The 16154-nt window shown below is 42.1% G+C and overlaps 1 long non-coding RNA gene across 1 annotated transcript in view; it reads right to left on the bottom strand.

Moving 5' to 3' along the window:
• Positions 1–601: 601 nt before the first annotated feature.
• Positions 602–16154, bottom strand: part of LOC149119904 (uncharacterized) — a 76960-nt gene continuing 61407 nt past the window's right edge. The window contains exon 3 of the long non-coding RNA XR_016227520.1: positions 602–1233. This is a non-coding gene — a long non-coding RNA (uncharacterized LOC149119904). The remainder of the gene's footprint in view (positions 1234–16154) is intronic.

Genomic DNA, 16154 nt, shown 5'->3' with positions numbered 1-16154 from the left:
CATCATTTAAAAAAATCATCTATTATTTTTCACTTTATGTTTCTGTGTGGGAGCAAACTGTTGAAATCCTTACTTAATGTGTGCTAGGCTGATCTTCTCTATGTTAAGATAATTGAAAATGGATCTTGATGTGAATGGAAGGGGAGAGGGAGTGGGAGGGGGGAGGGTTGTGGGTGGGAGGGACGGTATGAGGGGGAAGCCATTGTAATCCATAAGTCGTACTTTGGAAATTCATATTCATTAAATAAAAGTTAAAAAAAAAAACAATGGTCCCCAGCAAAACTCTCAAAACTATCACAGCCACTGCTTAACTTTGTGGATACTCTAAGTAGTTGACAACTCCCTTAGATAAAGGACAAACTAACCCAACAATATTGCAGCAGAGCTAAGTCATGAGTGTCTGTAGGGGACTCAGGAAGCTCTGGCACACTCCTGGGAATCTAGAAATGCACAGGTGCACCCTTCTCTAATGAGAGAGGCTCGAGGTGCTGGACTTCTCACATACACAAACCTCTTGCTCCTCCTGGGGTACTAGAATCTACCCATGTACTGGGAAGAAGGCACCAATGAACACCCTAGGCAATCAGACTCTGGGACCTTGTCTGGCAAATGTCACTCTTGTTGTCACAACTTGTTCTGAGTCCAGGGGGGCCTCCTCCACAGGAAGCACTGACCCTGGGAGTGCTCAGGATCAGGATCTCCCAACACAAGCAGAATCACCAAGAAAAACTGCAGCCAGCTGACACTACCTCTGAGGAAGTACAGACATGGAACTCACTAGGCCCAGAGCACTCGGCGTTCACACTATACTCAAATTAGTGAAGGAATCTATGTGTTAAGCACTACAAACATCAACAGAAGTATTTCACAGGATAGGAAATAACAGTAAGGGAACATATCTTATGAGAGGAGTGACTCAAGTTTCTGGAATTCAAAAGAACAACTGAGAACCCCCTGCAGGGGCCTGTACCAGCTTCCTCGAGTCACCATAGCTCCTTACTGCCATGTGCCTGGCTTTAAAGCAGGAAGGTTGCTCACAGTTCTGGAGGGCAGGGCCTGATGTCAGAGGCCTGCTGCTCCCTGCTCTATCTGAAGGCTCCAGCGTACGGTCCTCCACAGCCTGTTTCTAGTTTCTGGCGCTTGCCTCCACCCTTGGGTTGTTGCTTTGCAGTTGAAACTTCCCAGCCTCTGCCTGTGCCATCAGAGTCTTCTTCCTTCCACATCCACATTCGCCTGGAATGGAAGGACAACAGCAATGGATCAGGGCCCACTCTGACACAGGATGAGCTCATCATCCCTGACTCTACCTGTGAACACCTTATTTCCACAGAAAGCCTCCTACACAGGCATTGAGCCCTAAGGCTTAAACGTTGGAGGACAAACTCCTCATACAATAGGCCTTTGAACAGGCAAAAGAAACACCAAACCTGTGGATCAGACCCTGCAGATGGCCCAGTCCAGTGAATAATAATAAGCAAACAATAGTTTCACAGACCTGTGGGACACCATCAAGCATAACACATATGCATAAAGAGTCCAGAGAGACAGGGATATGAGAGAGACAGGGGCAGCAAGAATATATGAATTGTGTCCCCAAATTGCCTAAACATTTTGAACAAGAATAATCAAAATACGCATGGGTGTTTGGCCTAGTCATAAAGCAAACAGGACATCAATATCCAACAAAGAAATGGTTCAATTTGATTCCCTAGCTCTGTCTCCTCTTTCCAGCTTCCTGCTCCTATGAATATTGGGAGGCAGCAGTGAGGGTCCAAGTCGTTGGGCTCATTCCACACATGGGGAAAACTTGGATTGGGAACCCAGTTCCCAGCTGTGATCTTACAGTTGTAGAAAGTACTTCAGAGGAGTCAATCAGCAGCTGGAATATCTCTCATGCCTCTATCGCTGACACATCATAGGATGCAAAAATATACATGGAGTTCAATGAACTGCACTAGTAGAAATTCACATCCTAGTAAGTTGGAAGGCAAAGACAAAGACATGCAAGGGCCTCCAGAATGAATTGTCATGCACAAAGTATCTCTGAGAAGATGAACACTGGTATGGCTGTAATCCTTTTTTAAGAAGTACTGCTAATAATGTTGTGGGATTTAAACTTCACACTTTATTCTAAAAATCCCATACAAGTTTTTTTTTAATTTGTTTTATTTATTTGACAGGTAGAGTTACAGAATTTAAGAGAGAGACAGAGAGAAAGGTCTTCCTTTCATTGGTGATCTCTCTAAATGGCCAATGCAGCCGGAACTGTGCCTATCCAAAGCCAGGAGTCAGGTTATTCTTCCTGGTCTCCCACACAGGTGCAGAGGCCCAAGCACTTGAGCCATCCTCCACTGCCTTCCTGGGCCACAGCAGAGAGCTGGACTGGAAGAGCAGCAGCCAGGAATAGAACCGGTGCCCATATTGTATGCCGGCACCACAGGTTGGAAGATTAACCAAGTGAGCCACGGTGCCGGCCCCTCCCTTAAAAGTTTGACACTTCCTCAGAAAAGTTCAGAGTCTCAGTATACATAGTAGCCAAATGTGTAAGTGACCCATTTACCCAGTATGTGATAAATGAAAAGTATTAATATGTTGCATTCACACCGTAGATATTACTCAGCCATAAAAGGATCAGGTGTGGATATATGCTACAATATGGATGAACCTTGGATATATTTTGCTTATTGAAAGAAAACAGACATAAAAGTGACACTCTATCTCCATGAAATGGCCAGAAGTGAAAATAAATCCACAGAGACAGGAGGTAGATAAGGGTTACCAAGGCAAGGCAGGGGGAGAGAATGAGGTTCTCTGGCAAGGAGTATGGTGTTTCCCTTTGAGATGATGAGAAAAGTACTGAAATGACAAGACAGGAAACCCTGAATATACCAAAACCCAGTGAACAGTATGCTTTGTTTATTTTTAAAGATTTATATACTTGAAAGGCAGAGTGACAGAGAGAGGGGGAGAATGATAGGGAGATCTATCCACTGGTTCAGTCCCCTCAGATGACTGTAAGAGCCAGGACTGGGCCAGCCTGAAACCACAAGCCAGGAGCTTCCTCAGGATCTTTCACATGGCTGGCAGGAGACCAAGCACTTGGGCCATCTCCCACTGTTTCCCCAGAAGCATTGGCATGGAGCTGGATCAGAAGTGGAGCAGCAGGACTAGAATCAGCACCCATATGGGATGCCTACATTGCAGGTGGTGGCTGAACCTCTTATGCCACTATGCCAGCCTCTATACTATACACTCTAAATGTGTCAATTTATCACGTGAGAATTCTATTTTGGTAAAAAGAACATGAATTAAGATGTCTGTACAGTATGTCTCTGAAGATGGTAGGCTGAATACAGACCACAGTCATCACTCCTGAGTCACCTTAACAATTCAGTTCTCACAGTGACTTCAGTGGTAAAAGGTCACAGGAGGTGATACTGGAAGCTTAATCCTGGTCTCCTGTCAGAGCCCACTCTGGTGCTGCTCGGTGACTATGGGGCCAGTGATGAGTTTTCCGCCTCAAAGATCAATCCCCATGTGGATCTTTTAACTCAGTGACCTCCAAAGACATGTGCCCCAATTGGCATATTCAATAACCTTGGAAAATATTCAGAAACAGTTGTATCTATACAGAACATGTAGAGGTCTTTCTTGTCATTATTCCTTAAACTACATATTCCTTTTCAGTGCCTTTACATTGTATTAGGCAGTACAATTTGTAATGATTTATTGGCACAGGGATGGCTTAAGTCACATGCAAGATGTGCATAGTTATTTCCAATCCCATGGGCACTTTATAGAAGGGACTTGAATACCTGTGTGTTTTGGTTACTGCTGGTGCTATGGGTGTGGTCCTGGAACAAATGAACAAAAGGCTGTTGAGGGACAAATGAGTTGTCTTTTTGTTGCTGTTCTTCGTATTCCTGTAGGAAGAGGAAAGGAAATGCATTCACTCAAGAATGGTGTTGCCATCTTCTTGGCAAAATAAGAAATGATTTCTTCCCAGGCCCAATCATGGATCTCTTTACTGTGGGCTGCCTGGAGGAGCCACCTGGGTCAGAGCAGGAATGAGTAAGTTCTCGCAGTTGGGTGTGCCGTGAAATAAGAGAACGGTTGCTGTATTTCCATGAGATGATGGAGAAAGTCAGCATCAGGCACTGAACCAGAGAATGGGGACAGGTGCCTGATGCCTGATGACAATGTTGCGTGTACCTGAGGATGTTCCTCAGCTGCTCTGTTGTTCAGTTCCCTGCCTGTGGTGTGGAAATGTTAATGGAACCTGTGTTAGGATGACTGTGAGGTTAAAACTAAGTAAACCTGAATCCTGAAGAAAATAGCTGCTATTTCCTAAGCACCACTGATGTAAGCATTACTTCCCAAGTCTGTGGAAGAGTAAGACCTACTGCCAATATAAACACTCTAATTCCCAAATGGTTCAACCCTATATTTTTGACTCCCCAAATTCTGTCCTTGACTCCTTCAGCCCTCCCACCACTACTAGACAAAGTCTCTTTTGTGCACCATTCTGCACAAGTGAGGAAATACAAAACACAGGGCCCTTCCATTCTTGACGAAAGCCCCCTTGGTCAAGCCTGAAAATCAGATCACTAGAGGTCTCTCCTTGCCACCTGATTTATTTCCTCACATGTGACATGGTCATAATAATAATATCAACCTCAGAGAGATTCTACAATACTTAACTCCATTTGTGGTGGTTGTGACAAAAAATATTGTTGGCTTTTTTATCCATCCTTTAAATGTGAAACAATTCATGTGCAAAAGTAACATAGTTGAAGCTCCTGTTATATCTCCAACCAGCTGACATGTTTCCTGTTCCCAACTAATGTTTCTTCAGTCAGTGCTTCTCCATGCCTGTCCCTGCCCTAGCTGCTCTGTGGGATGACTTATGTATAACTGAACACTCTCCTCGACCACCTCAAGGCTAACACATTGGAGAAACAAAGTGATGTGTCCATCGGGGTTGTGAGCTTGCAAGGATCAACCCAATAGTTGATTCAAATGGAGAATGAATGATGCTGGGGAAGGCCCATGCTGCAGAGTCAATTCTGTGTTGACTTGAAGTTGTCAGGATTTACTATTTCAATTCTCCATGAAACCCAGTCATCCATCACTAATCCCAGGGATCACAACCAAACTGTCAGTGTGAGGGAATGTGGAAATGACTGAAATGTGGATGCTCTTGAGCCTCCCTGGGGTTCTCTCCATGGCTGGCACACTCAGCAGTACACAGGGAACACAGCACATCAGCCAAAGATTCACAGACCCACCTAGCCTAAGAGAACTGACCTGGCTATTGGAGATGCTGAGTGGATCTCCATCAGCTTGCCCAAAGCCAACATAAACTGATAGTGACCAGGGATGTGTGTGGACTCCCAGCCCCAAGAAAGTGTCACTTGGTGCCAGGGGCACTTCATTCCCTTTGTGACATCAGGCCCTGGAGAGCTACAGCTACAACCACATCCATACCTGAGCTTCTTTAGTTTTGGGGTGTAGAGATTAAAAACACAGTGAGACTTTTGAGGTCAAATTAGGAATATTTAGTGTCCAGCTGGTGACTGCCCTCTCAGAGCAAGTCTCGAGAAGCCAGCAGAGAGTTGCAGGTGCAGAGAGTTTGTAAAGGCAAAACCTACTTTTTATCAGTCATTTAATTACATGTGCAGAATTGTGCAAGCAAGACTCAGACATACAGAAGGGAGAAGCACTTAGCCAATCAGCCAGTTTCTTTGTAACCTTATTGAAAAATGTAATGATTTAATTATTTGATTGTTCCAAGTCAGGGTCAAACATGGTGCCATTGACCTTGGTGCCACCTGTGTGATCTTGTGGTTGCATCCAGGACAAGACAGGAGAAACCATAGTCTGGTGGCCTTGGCCATTATCAAGCAAGCAGAGGTACAGAAGCCAGAAATGGGAGGAGGGCAAGATGGCAGAATAGGAAGGGAGCACATCGATAGTCTGGGAAAAGACAGTTTAATAAAAGTGGAGATACTGCAGGTTCAAGGAAGAGTTAGGGAAGAAACAGCAGAGGAAACTCTTCTGGAACTACTGGTTCATGGGGACCTATGTGGAGGGCACCGGTGCTCATGGCTCAGAACCCTAGCCATAGAATCTATGCACCTGTACTGAAAAGGAAGCTGTGTAGAATTACTTCCCTTCTGAATCAGAGAGAGAGAGAGAGAGAGAGAGAGATGTATTATGCCTAACCTGGGTGTGTCACATTTGACACACCCTTAACCCTGAAGAACCAAACAGAGCTCTCTGGCCACACCCATCAGAAGCCTCTAAGGATCCATCAAATAGCAGACAGTCCATTTAATAGAGTCATAGTAGAATGAGAAAAAAATTCCACAGCGAGGAAAGAAGAAACCAATGAATATCTCCACAAAGCCAAGCAACAAATGCAGAAACCAAGGAAACAACAACAAGGAAGACATTATGACACCCCCAAATGAACAAGACACCCCAATACAAGATTATGAAGATGATGAGATAGAAGAAATGCAAGATATGGATTTCAAAAAAATTATGATAAGAACATGTAGAAGTTTTCAAAAACAAAGTCTTGAACTGCAGAAATCCTTACCGGACAGGATAGAAAATCTCTCTTGTGAAAAGGAAATCTTAAGCAGGAATCAAAATGAAATGCAAGAACTAGTAGAACAGGAAATTGTGATAGTGAAGAGAAATTGAAATGAAATGAAGAATTCAATAGATCAAATGAAAAACACATTAGAGAGCCTTAAAAACAGAGTCAGTGATGCAGAAGAGGGAATATCAGACTTAGAAGACAGAGAACAGGAAAACATACAGCCAAACCAAAGAAAAGAAGAGGAAATTAGAAATCTAAAAAATATTGTTGGGAATCTACAGGGTACTATTAAATAAAACCCAACATTTGAGTTCTAGGAGTTCCTGAAGGCATGGAAAGAGAGAAAGCATTAGAAGGCCTTTTTATTGAGATACTAGCAGAGAACTTCCTGGGTTTGGAGAAGGACAGAGACATCTTAGTACAGGAAGCTCATAGAACCCCTAGAAAACATGACCAAAAGAGATCCTCACCACGACACGTAATTAAACTCACCACAGTGAAACATAAAGAAAAGATTTTAAAATGTGCAATAGGGTAGTATCAGATTACTCTCAGAGGATCTCCAATCAGATCCACAGCAGACTTCTCAGCAGAAACCCTACAGGCTAGGAGGGAATGGCGAGACATAGCCCTAGTACTAAGAGAGAAAAACTGCCAGCCCAGAATATTATATCCTGCAAAACTCTCATTTGTGAATGAAGGTGAAATAAAGACTTTTCATAGCAAACAGAAATTGAAAGAATTGGTCGCCACTGTTCCAGCCCTACAAAAGTTACTTAAAGATGTATTACACACAGAAACTCAGAATCGCAGTCATCAATATGAAAGAAGGAAGAAAACCAGAGTAAAAGATCACACAAAGTTCAAAGCATATATTAGAAAATATCTTTGGGAAAATGGCAGGGCAAAGTTACTACTTATCAATAGTCACATTGAACGTTAATTGCCTCAACTCTCCAGTTAGAAGACACAGATTGGCTGAATGGGTTAAGGAACAAAACCCATCTATTTGCTGCTTACAAGAAACACATCTTTCCAACAAACATGCAGGCAGACTGAAAGTGAAAGGCTGGAAAAAGATATTCCATGCCAATAGAAATGAAAAAAGAGTGGGCATAGCCATCATAATATCAGACAACATAAACTGTAACAGAAAAACTGTTAAGAGAGACAAAGAGGGGCACTATATAATGCTTAAGGGATCAATTCAACAGGAAGATGTAACTATTATAAATGTATATGCACCTAACTACAGGGCACTGGTTTATTTAAAAGATATGTTAAGGGACTTCAAGGGAGACTTAGACTCCAATACAATAGTACTGGGGGACTTCAATACTCCACTCTCAGAAACAGACAGATCAACCAGACAGAAGATCAACAAGGAAACAGTAGATTTAAACAACACTATAGCCCAAATGGATCTAACAGATATCTACAGAACTTTTCATCCTACACTTAAAGAATTGACATTCTTCTCAGCAGTACCTGGAACCTACTCTAGAACTGACCACATACTAGGCCATAAAGCAAGTATCAGTAAATACAAAAGAATTACAATCATATGATGCAGTTCTCAGACCACAGTGGAATGAAGTTGGAAATTAGCAATTCAAGAATCCCTAGAGCATATGCAACCACATGGAGATTGAAAAACATGCTCCTGAATGAACACTGGGTCATAGAAGAAATCAAAAAAGAAATCAAATAATTTCTGGCAGTAAATGAGGATAACAACACAACATATCAAAACGTATGGGATACAGCAAAAGCAGTGTTAAGAGGAAAGTTTATAGCAATAGGTGCCTACATCTAGAAAATGGAAAGGCACCAAATAAATGAGCTTTCAATGCATCTCAAGGATCTAGAAACGCTGCATTCATGTGCAGAAGCATGAAGCAAGACCCGTACCTTTCACCTTACACAAAAATACACACAAAATGGATTAAAGACCTAAATCTATGACCCAACACCATCAAATTATTAGAGAACATTGGAGAAAACCTCCGAGATATAGAAACAGGCAAAGACCGAAGATGCTTGGAAAAGACCCTGGAAGCACAGTCAGTCAAAGCCAAAATAAACATGTGGGATTGCATAAATTGAGAAGTTTCTGTACTGCAAAAGAAACAGTCAGGAGAGCGAAGAGGCAACCGACAGAATGGGAAAAATATTTGCAAACTATGCAACAGATAAAGGGTTAATAACCAGAATCTACAAAGAGATCAAGAAACTCCACAAAAACAAAACCAACAACCCACTTAAGAGATGGGCCAAGGACCTCAATAGACATTTTGCAAAGGAGGAAATACCAATGGCCAAATGGCCAACAGGCACATGAAAAAATGTTCATGATCACTAGCCATCAGGGAAATGCAAATCAAAACCACAATTAGGTTTCACTTCACCCCGGTTCGATTGGCTCACATACAGAAATCTAGCAACAACAGATGCTGGTGAGGATGTGAGGAAAAAGGGACACTAACCCACTGTTGGTGGGAGTGCAAACTGGTTAAGCCACTATGAAAGTCAGTCTGGAGATTCCTCAGAAACCTGAATATAACCTTACCATTCAACCCAGCCATACCACTCCCTGGAATTTACCCAAAGGAAATTAAAATGGCAAAAAAAGCAGTCTGCACCTTAATGTTTATTGCAGCTTAATTCCCAATAGCTATGACCTGGAACCAACTCAAATGCCAATCAATAGTAGACTGGATAAAGAAATTATGGGACATGTACTCTACAGAATACTATACAACAGTCAAAAACAATGAAATCTGGTCATTTGCAACAAAATGGAGGAATCTGGAAACCATCATGCTGAGTAAATTAAGCCAGACCTAGATGTACAAATATCTTATGTTCTCCCTGATCAGTAACAACTACTGAGCAACAAGAAGGAAACCTTTTGAAATGAAATGGGCACTTCAAGAAAGAATGACATGAGCAGCCCTTGTCCTGACTGTTGATGTACGACTTAATACTTTATCCCTTTTAGTACTTTTTTGTTCTACTTAACACTATTGGTTGAACTCTGTAATCAACACACAATAATTCTTAGGTATTTTAATTTAACTGAAAAGTGATCTCTGTTAAATATAAGAGTGGGAATAAGAGAGGGAGGAGAGGTACAATTTGGGACATGCTCAAGCTGACTTGCCACAAATGGTAGAGTTATAAAAGTGCCAGGGAGAGGAGGCAAGATGGCGGAATAGGAAGGGAGCACACTGATAATCCGGGGAGAGATAGTTTAATAAAAGTGGAGATACTGCAGGTTCAAGGAAGAGTAGGGGAGGAAACAGCAGAAGAAACTCTTCTGGAACGCGTGATTCACAGTGGACCTGTGTGGAGAGCGTTTGAGCCCACAGTTCGGGACACCAGCAGCAGACTCAACACACCAGCACTGGAACGCGAGGTGAGCCGAACCTCAATAGCCCGAGACACCGGCAGGCAAGCAGAGAGAGGAGACTAGAGGGAACGACCCCCAGGGAGGGGAAAAGCTCACCAGGCTAACTGGAAGAGAGAGAGAGAGAGAAAAAAAAGGTGACTGGTACGGACACGGGTTTCTCTCTCTCCGCTCACCTCTCAAGGGCGAGCAAGACAAAGAGTAGGCGCCATCTTGGACATACATCATAAGCAGAGCGACCTCAGGTCTGCACCGGCCCAGAGCCTAGCAGAAAAACCTGACTCTGGGCGGGGCGAATTAACAGGAGATTAGGACCTAGTAAATTTGTGGTGCTACTGAACTGAGACTGTGAAAAAAGAGACGGTGGGGGAGAGAACTCACGGAATTCACGTGAGCACTCTCCAGAGATGCTACAATTCCATAACTTTGGCAACCCAGTGGGAGACTGAAGGAGAATTTGAGCCCACTCTGAGGGCCGAACAGATTCCGTGTGTGGTCCTTGGGAAAGAGCTTCCGATCTCTGGCTCCTGTGGGTATATCATTTGCCTGCTAACTACCTCCAACTTCGTTCAGCTGTGCGGAATTACTTCCCTTTTGAATCAAAAAAAGAAAGAGAGAGAGAGAGAGATTTACCACGCCTAACCTGGGAGTGTTACCTTTGGCACACCAAACAGAGCTCTCAGCCCACACCCATCTCAAGCCTTAAGGCTCCATCAAAAACAGTCCACTTAATCTAGAGTCATAGTATAACAAGAAAAAGCACCACAGTGAAGAAACCAATATCTCCAATATGCCAAATAACAAACGCAAAAACTGAGGTAATAAAAACAAGGAAGTCACCATGACGCCCTCAAATGAAAAAGACACCCCAATTCAAGATTATGAAGATGATGAGATAGAAGAAATGCAAGAAGCAGATCTCAAAAAATTGATAAGAACATTAAGAAGTTCTCAAAAACAAATTCTTGAACTACAGAAATCCTTAATGGACAAGATAGAAAATCTCTCTCGTGAAAATGAAATATTAAGGAGGAATCAAAATGAAACGAAACAACTAGTACAACAGGAAACTGTGATAGTGACGAGAAATCATAATGAAGTGAAGAATTCAATAGATCAAATGAAAAACACAATAGAGAGCCTTAAAAACAGAATGGGTGAAGCAGAAGAGAGAATATCAGACTTAGAAGACAGAGAACAGGAAAGGATACAGTCAGACCAAAGAAAAGAAGAGGAAATCAGAAATCTAAAACATATTGTCAGGAATCTTCAGGATACAATTAAAAAAACCAACATTCAGGTTCTAGGAGTTCCTGAAGGCATGGAGAGAGAGAAAGGATTAGAAGGCCTTTTTAGTGAGGTATTAGCAGAAAATTTCCCAGGTTTGGAGAAGGACAGAGAAATCCTAGTACAGGAAGCTCACAGAACCCCTAATAAACACGACCAAAAGAGATCCTCACCACGACACATTGTAATTAAACTCTCCACAGTGAAACATAAAGAAAAGATCCTAAAATGTGCAAGAGAGAAACGTCAGATTACTCTCAGAGGATCTCCAATCAGACTCACAGCTGACTTCTCATCAGAAACCCTACAAGCTAGGAGGGAATGGCGAGATATAGCCCAGGTACTAAGAGAGAACAACTGCCAGCCCAGAATATTATATCCTGCAAAGCTATCATTTGTGAATGAAGGTGAAATAAAGACTTTTCATAGCAAACAGAAATTGAAAGAATTGGTCGCCACTCGTCCAGCCCTGCAACAGATGCTTAAAGATGTGTTACACACAGAAACACAGAAACACGGTCATCAATATGAAAGAAGATAAAGGAAGGAAACCTCACAGCAAAAGATCACAGGGAATTCAAAGCATATATTAGAACTTATCTTTGGCAAATGGCAGGGCAAAGTTACCACTTTTCATTAGTCACATTGAACGTTAATGGCCTGAACTGTCCAGTTAAAAGACACAGATTGGCTGATTGGGTTAAGGAACAAAACCCATCTATTTGCTGCTTACAAGAAACACATCTTTCCAACAAAGATCCATACAGACTGAAAGTGAAAGGCTGGAAAAAGATATACCATGCCAACAGAAATGAAAAAAGAGCAGGCGTAGCCATCTTAATATCAGACAAAATAAACTTTACCACAAAAACTGTTAAGAGAGACAAAGAGGGGCACTATATATATGATTAAGCGATCAATACAACAAGAAGATATAACAATTATCAATGTATATGCACCTAACTACAGGGCACCAGTTTATCTAAAAGATTTGATAACGGACTTAAAGGGAGACTTAGACTCCAATACAATAGTACTGGGAGACTTAATAACCAGAATCTACAAAGAAATAAAGAAACTCCACAAAAACAAAACCAACAACCCACTTAAGAGATGGGCCAAGGACCTCAATAGACATTTTTCAAAAAAGGAAATCCAAATGCCCAACAGGCACATGAAAAAATGTTCAAGGTCATTAGCAATCAGGGAAATGCAAATCAAAACCACAATGAGGTTTCACCTCACCCCAGTTAGAATGGCTCACATTCAGAAATCTACCAACAACAGATGCTGGCGAGGATGTGGGGAAAAAGGGACACTAACCCACTGTTGGTGGGAATGCAAACTGGTCAAGCCACTATGGAAGTCAGTCTGGAGATTCCTCAGAAACCTGAAGATAACCCTACCGTTCGACCCAGCCATCCCACTCCTTGGAATTTACCCAAAGGAATTTAAATTGGCAAACAAAAAAGTGGTCTGCACCCTAATGTTTATTGCAGCTCAATTCACAATAGCCAAGACCTGGAACCAACCTAAATGCCCATCAATGGTAGACTGGATAAAGAAATTATGGGATATGTACTCTTTAGAATACTATACCGCAATAAGAAACAATGAAATCCAGTCATTTGCAACAAAATGGAGGAATCTGGAACACATCATGCTGAGTGAAATAAGCCAGTCCCAAAGGAACACATACCATATGTTCTCCCTGATTGGTGACAACTGACTGAACACCAAAAAGGAAACCTGTTGAAGTGAAATGGACACTATGAGAAATGGTCACTTGATCCGCATAGCCCTGACTGTTAATGAACAACTTAATACATTATCCCTCTTAGTAGTTTTTTGTCTGCTCTACTTAATATGACTGGTTTAATTCTGTAATTAATACACAGTTATTCTTAAGTGTTGAAATTTAACTGAAATGTGATCCCTGTTAAACATAAGAGTGGGAATAAGAGAGGGAAGAGAGGTATAATTTGGGACATGCTCAAGCTGACTTGCCCCAAATGGTAGAGTTAGAAACATACCAGGGGACTCCAATTCAATCCCATCAAGGTGGCATGTACCAATGCCATCTCACTATTCCAAGTGATCAATTTCAGTTCACAATTGATCATAATGAAAGGACTAAGAGTCAAAGGAAGCACATAAACAAATCTAGTACCTGCTAATGCTAACTGATAGAATAAATAAAGGGGAGAGTGATCCAACATGGGAAGCAAGATACACAGCAGACTCATAGAATTGCAGATGTCCTAAACAGCACTCTGGCCTCAGAATCAGCCCTAAAGGCATTCTGATCTGGCTGAAAAGCCCATGAGAGTATTTCAGGCATGGAAAGACAAGATACTCTGGCAAAAAAAAAAAACCTAAATGAAAGATCTCTGTGAGTGAGATCCCAGTGGAAAGAACAGGTCTTCAAAGAAGGAGGTACCTTTCTCTGAAGGGAGGAGAGAACCTCCACTTTGACTATGACCTTGTCTAAACAAGATAAGAGTCAGAGAACTCAAAAGGCTTCCATAGCCTTGGAAACTCATGACTGGAGCATAGGGAGATTACTGATGCCATAGACAGGAGTGTCAATTTGTAAAGTCAACAACAGGAGTCACTGTGCACTTACTCCTCATGTAGGATCTCTGTCCTTAATGTGCTGTACATTGAGACTTAATGCTATAATGAGTACTCAAACAGTATATTTCGCTTTGTGTTCCTATGGGGGTGCAAACTGTTGAAATCTTTACTTAATGTATACTAAACTGATCTTCTGTAAAAAAAAAAAAAGAAGAAATTATCAACTCCCAACTTGACTCTCACTGGGATTAAACATGACAATAGGTCTGATCTGATTTCTTCATCATTTAAAAAATCATCTATTATTTTTCACTTTATGTTTGTGTGGGAGCAAACTGTTGAAATCTTTACTTAATGTATGCTAAACTGATCTTCTGTATATAAAGAGAATCGAAAATGAATCCTCATGTGAATGGAAGGGGAGAGGGAGTGGGAAAGGGGAGGGATGCGGGTGGGAGAGATGATATGGGGGGGAAGCCATTGTAATCCATAAGCCGTACTTTGGAAATTTATATTCATTTAATAAATTTTTAAAAAAGTGCCAGGGAATTCCAATTCCATCCCGTCAAGGTGGAATGTACCAATGCCATCTCACTAGTCCAAGTGATCAATTTCAGTTCACAATTGATCACACTGATAGGTCTAAGAGTCAAAGGGATCACATAAACAAGACTAGTGTCTCCTAATACTAACTGATAGAATAAAAAAGGGAAGAGAACGATCCAACATGGGAAGTGGGATACACAGCAGACTCATAGAATGGCAGATGTCCTAAACAGCACTCTGGCCTCAGGATTAGCCCTTAAGGCATTCGGATCTGGCTGAAGAGCCCATGAGAGTATTTTAGGTATGGAAAGCCAAGACACTCTGGCAAAATAAAGGACCTAAATGAAAGATCTCTGTGAGTGAGATCCCAGTAGAAAGAACGGGCCATCAAAGAAGGAGGTACCTTTCTATGAAGGGAAGAGTGAACTTCCACTTTGACTATGACCTTGTCTAAATAAGATAGAAGTCGGCCAACTCAAAAGGCTTCCAAAGCCTTGGCAACTCATGACAAGAGCCTAGGGAGATTACTGATGCCATAAACAAGAGTGTCAATTTGTTAAGGCAACAACAAGAGTCACTGTGCACTTACTCCTCATGTAGGATCTCTGTCCTTCATGTGTGGTTCAATGTGAATTCATGCTATAACTAGTACTCAAACAGTAGTTTACACTTTGTGTTTCTGTGTGGATGCCAACTGTTGAAATTGTTACTTAATATATACTAAATTGATCTTCTGTATATAAAGATAGTTGAAAATGAATCTTGATGTAAATGGAATGGAAGAGGGAGTAGGAGTTGGGAGGGTTGCGGGCAGGAGAAGTTAAGGGGGGTGGGGAGAAGCCATTGTAATCCATAAGCTGTACTTTGGAAATTTATATTTGCTAAATAAAAGTTACAAAAAAGAAGCCAGAAATGGGCCAGTTACAAATTAACATTTACTCTTATGATGAACAGGCCCTGATTATAGAACACCCAAGCCAAATAACTTATACTCTATAACCACCTGGGTGTGCTACAGCTTGAAGACAGTTTACACTTTTGGGTCACCTGTCACACTCTTGCCCCAACCACTTCCAATCCCCACAGCTTCTTCTTGAGAGCACTCCTCACATTGCAAGAATCTGTTGTGGAAGATTTCCCTCTGGGACCCTCAGGAAGCCCTGTGTTGTTCCAGATACTTCTGGGGGATATGGGCTGAGCTGTTCCCCAGTCAGGAGGTGAGGCAACAGGAAGTGGCAGCAGGAGGTTCCCCGATGCTTCTCATAGAAAAAAAGTATTATGGAGAGATACAGAGAGACAGGTAGACAGAACTCCCATCCACTGGTTTCTTCCTAAATGCCCACAGTGACTCTGCCGGGTGAAGCCAGGACCTGGGAACTTAATCCAGCTCTCCTGTGTGGGTGGCAGGCAATTAATCAGCCATCACCACTGCCTCCCTGGGACTGCATCAGCAGGACGCTGGAGTCAGCAGCTGCAGCCTGGAAGGGAACTCAGGTATTCCAATGTGGGACTCTCGGCTACAGGCCTGCTCCCAACAGTGCACTTCTGCTGAGTGCCTTCTGTTTCCAGGCACCCTGTAGAGTGCCTGCACTCCTCTTATGCATGGCACCATGAAGGAGTGAATTCTTTCCATGAGAACTTCAGGTCGGAAAAGCATTAGTACACTTTTTTTCTGTGTATAGTCACATAAAAATAGCAATAACCATAGAAACTTTCTCTTGGGTG

The sequence above is a fragment of the Oryctolagus cuniculus genome, chromosome 21, assembly GCF_051225735.1.
Source record: "Oryctolagus cuniculus isolate XC-2025 breed Fujian yellow rabbit chromosome 21, ASM5122573v1, whole genome shotgun sequence".
Taxonomy (NCBI): Eukaryota; Metazoa; Chordata; class Mammalia; order Lagomorpha; family Leporidae; genus Oryctolagus; species Oryctolagus cuniculus.
The sequence above is the reverse complement of the archived record's forward strand: the minus strand, read 5'-3'. Positions and strand labels throughout refer to the sequence as shown.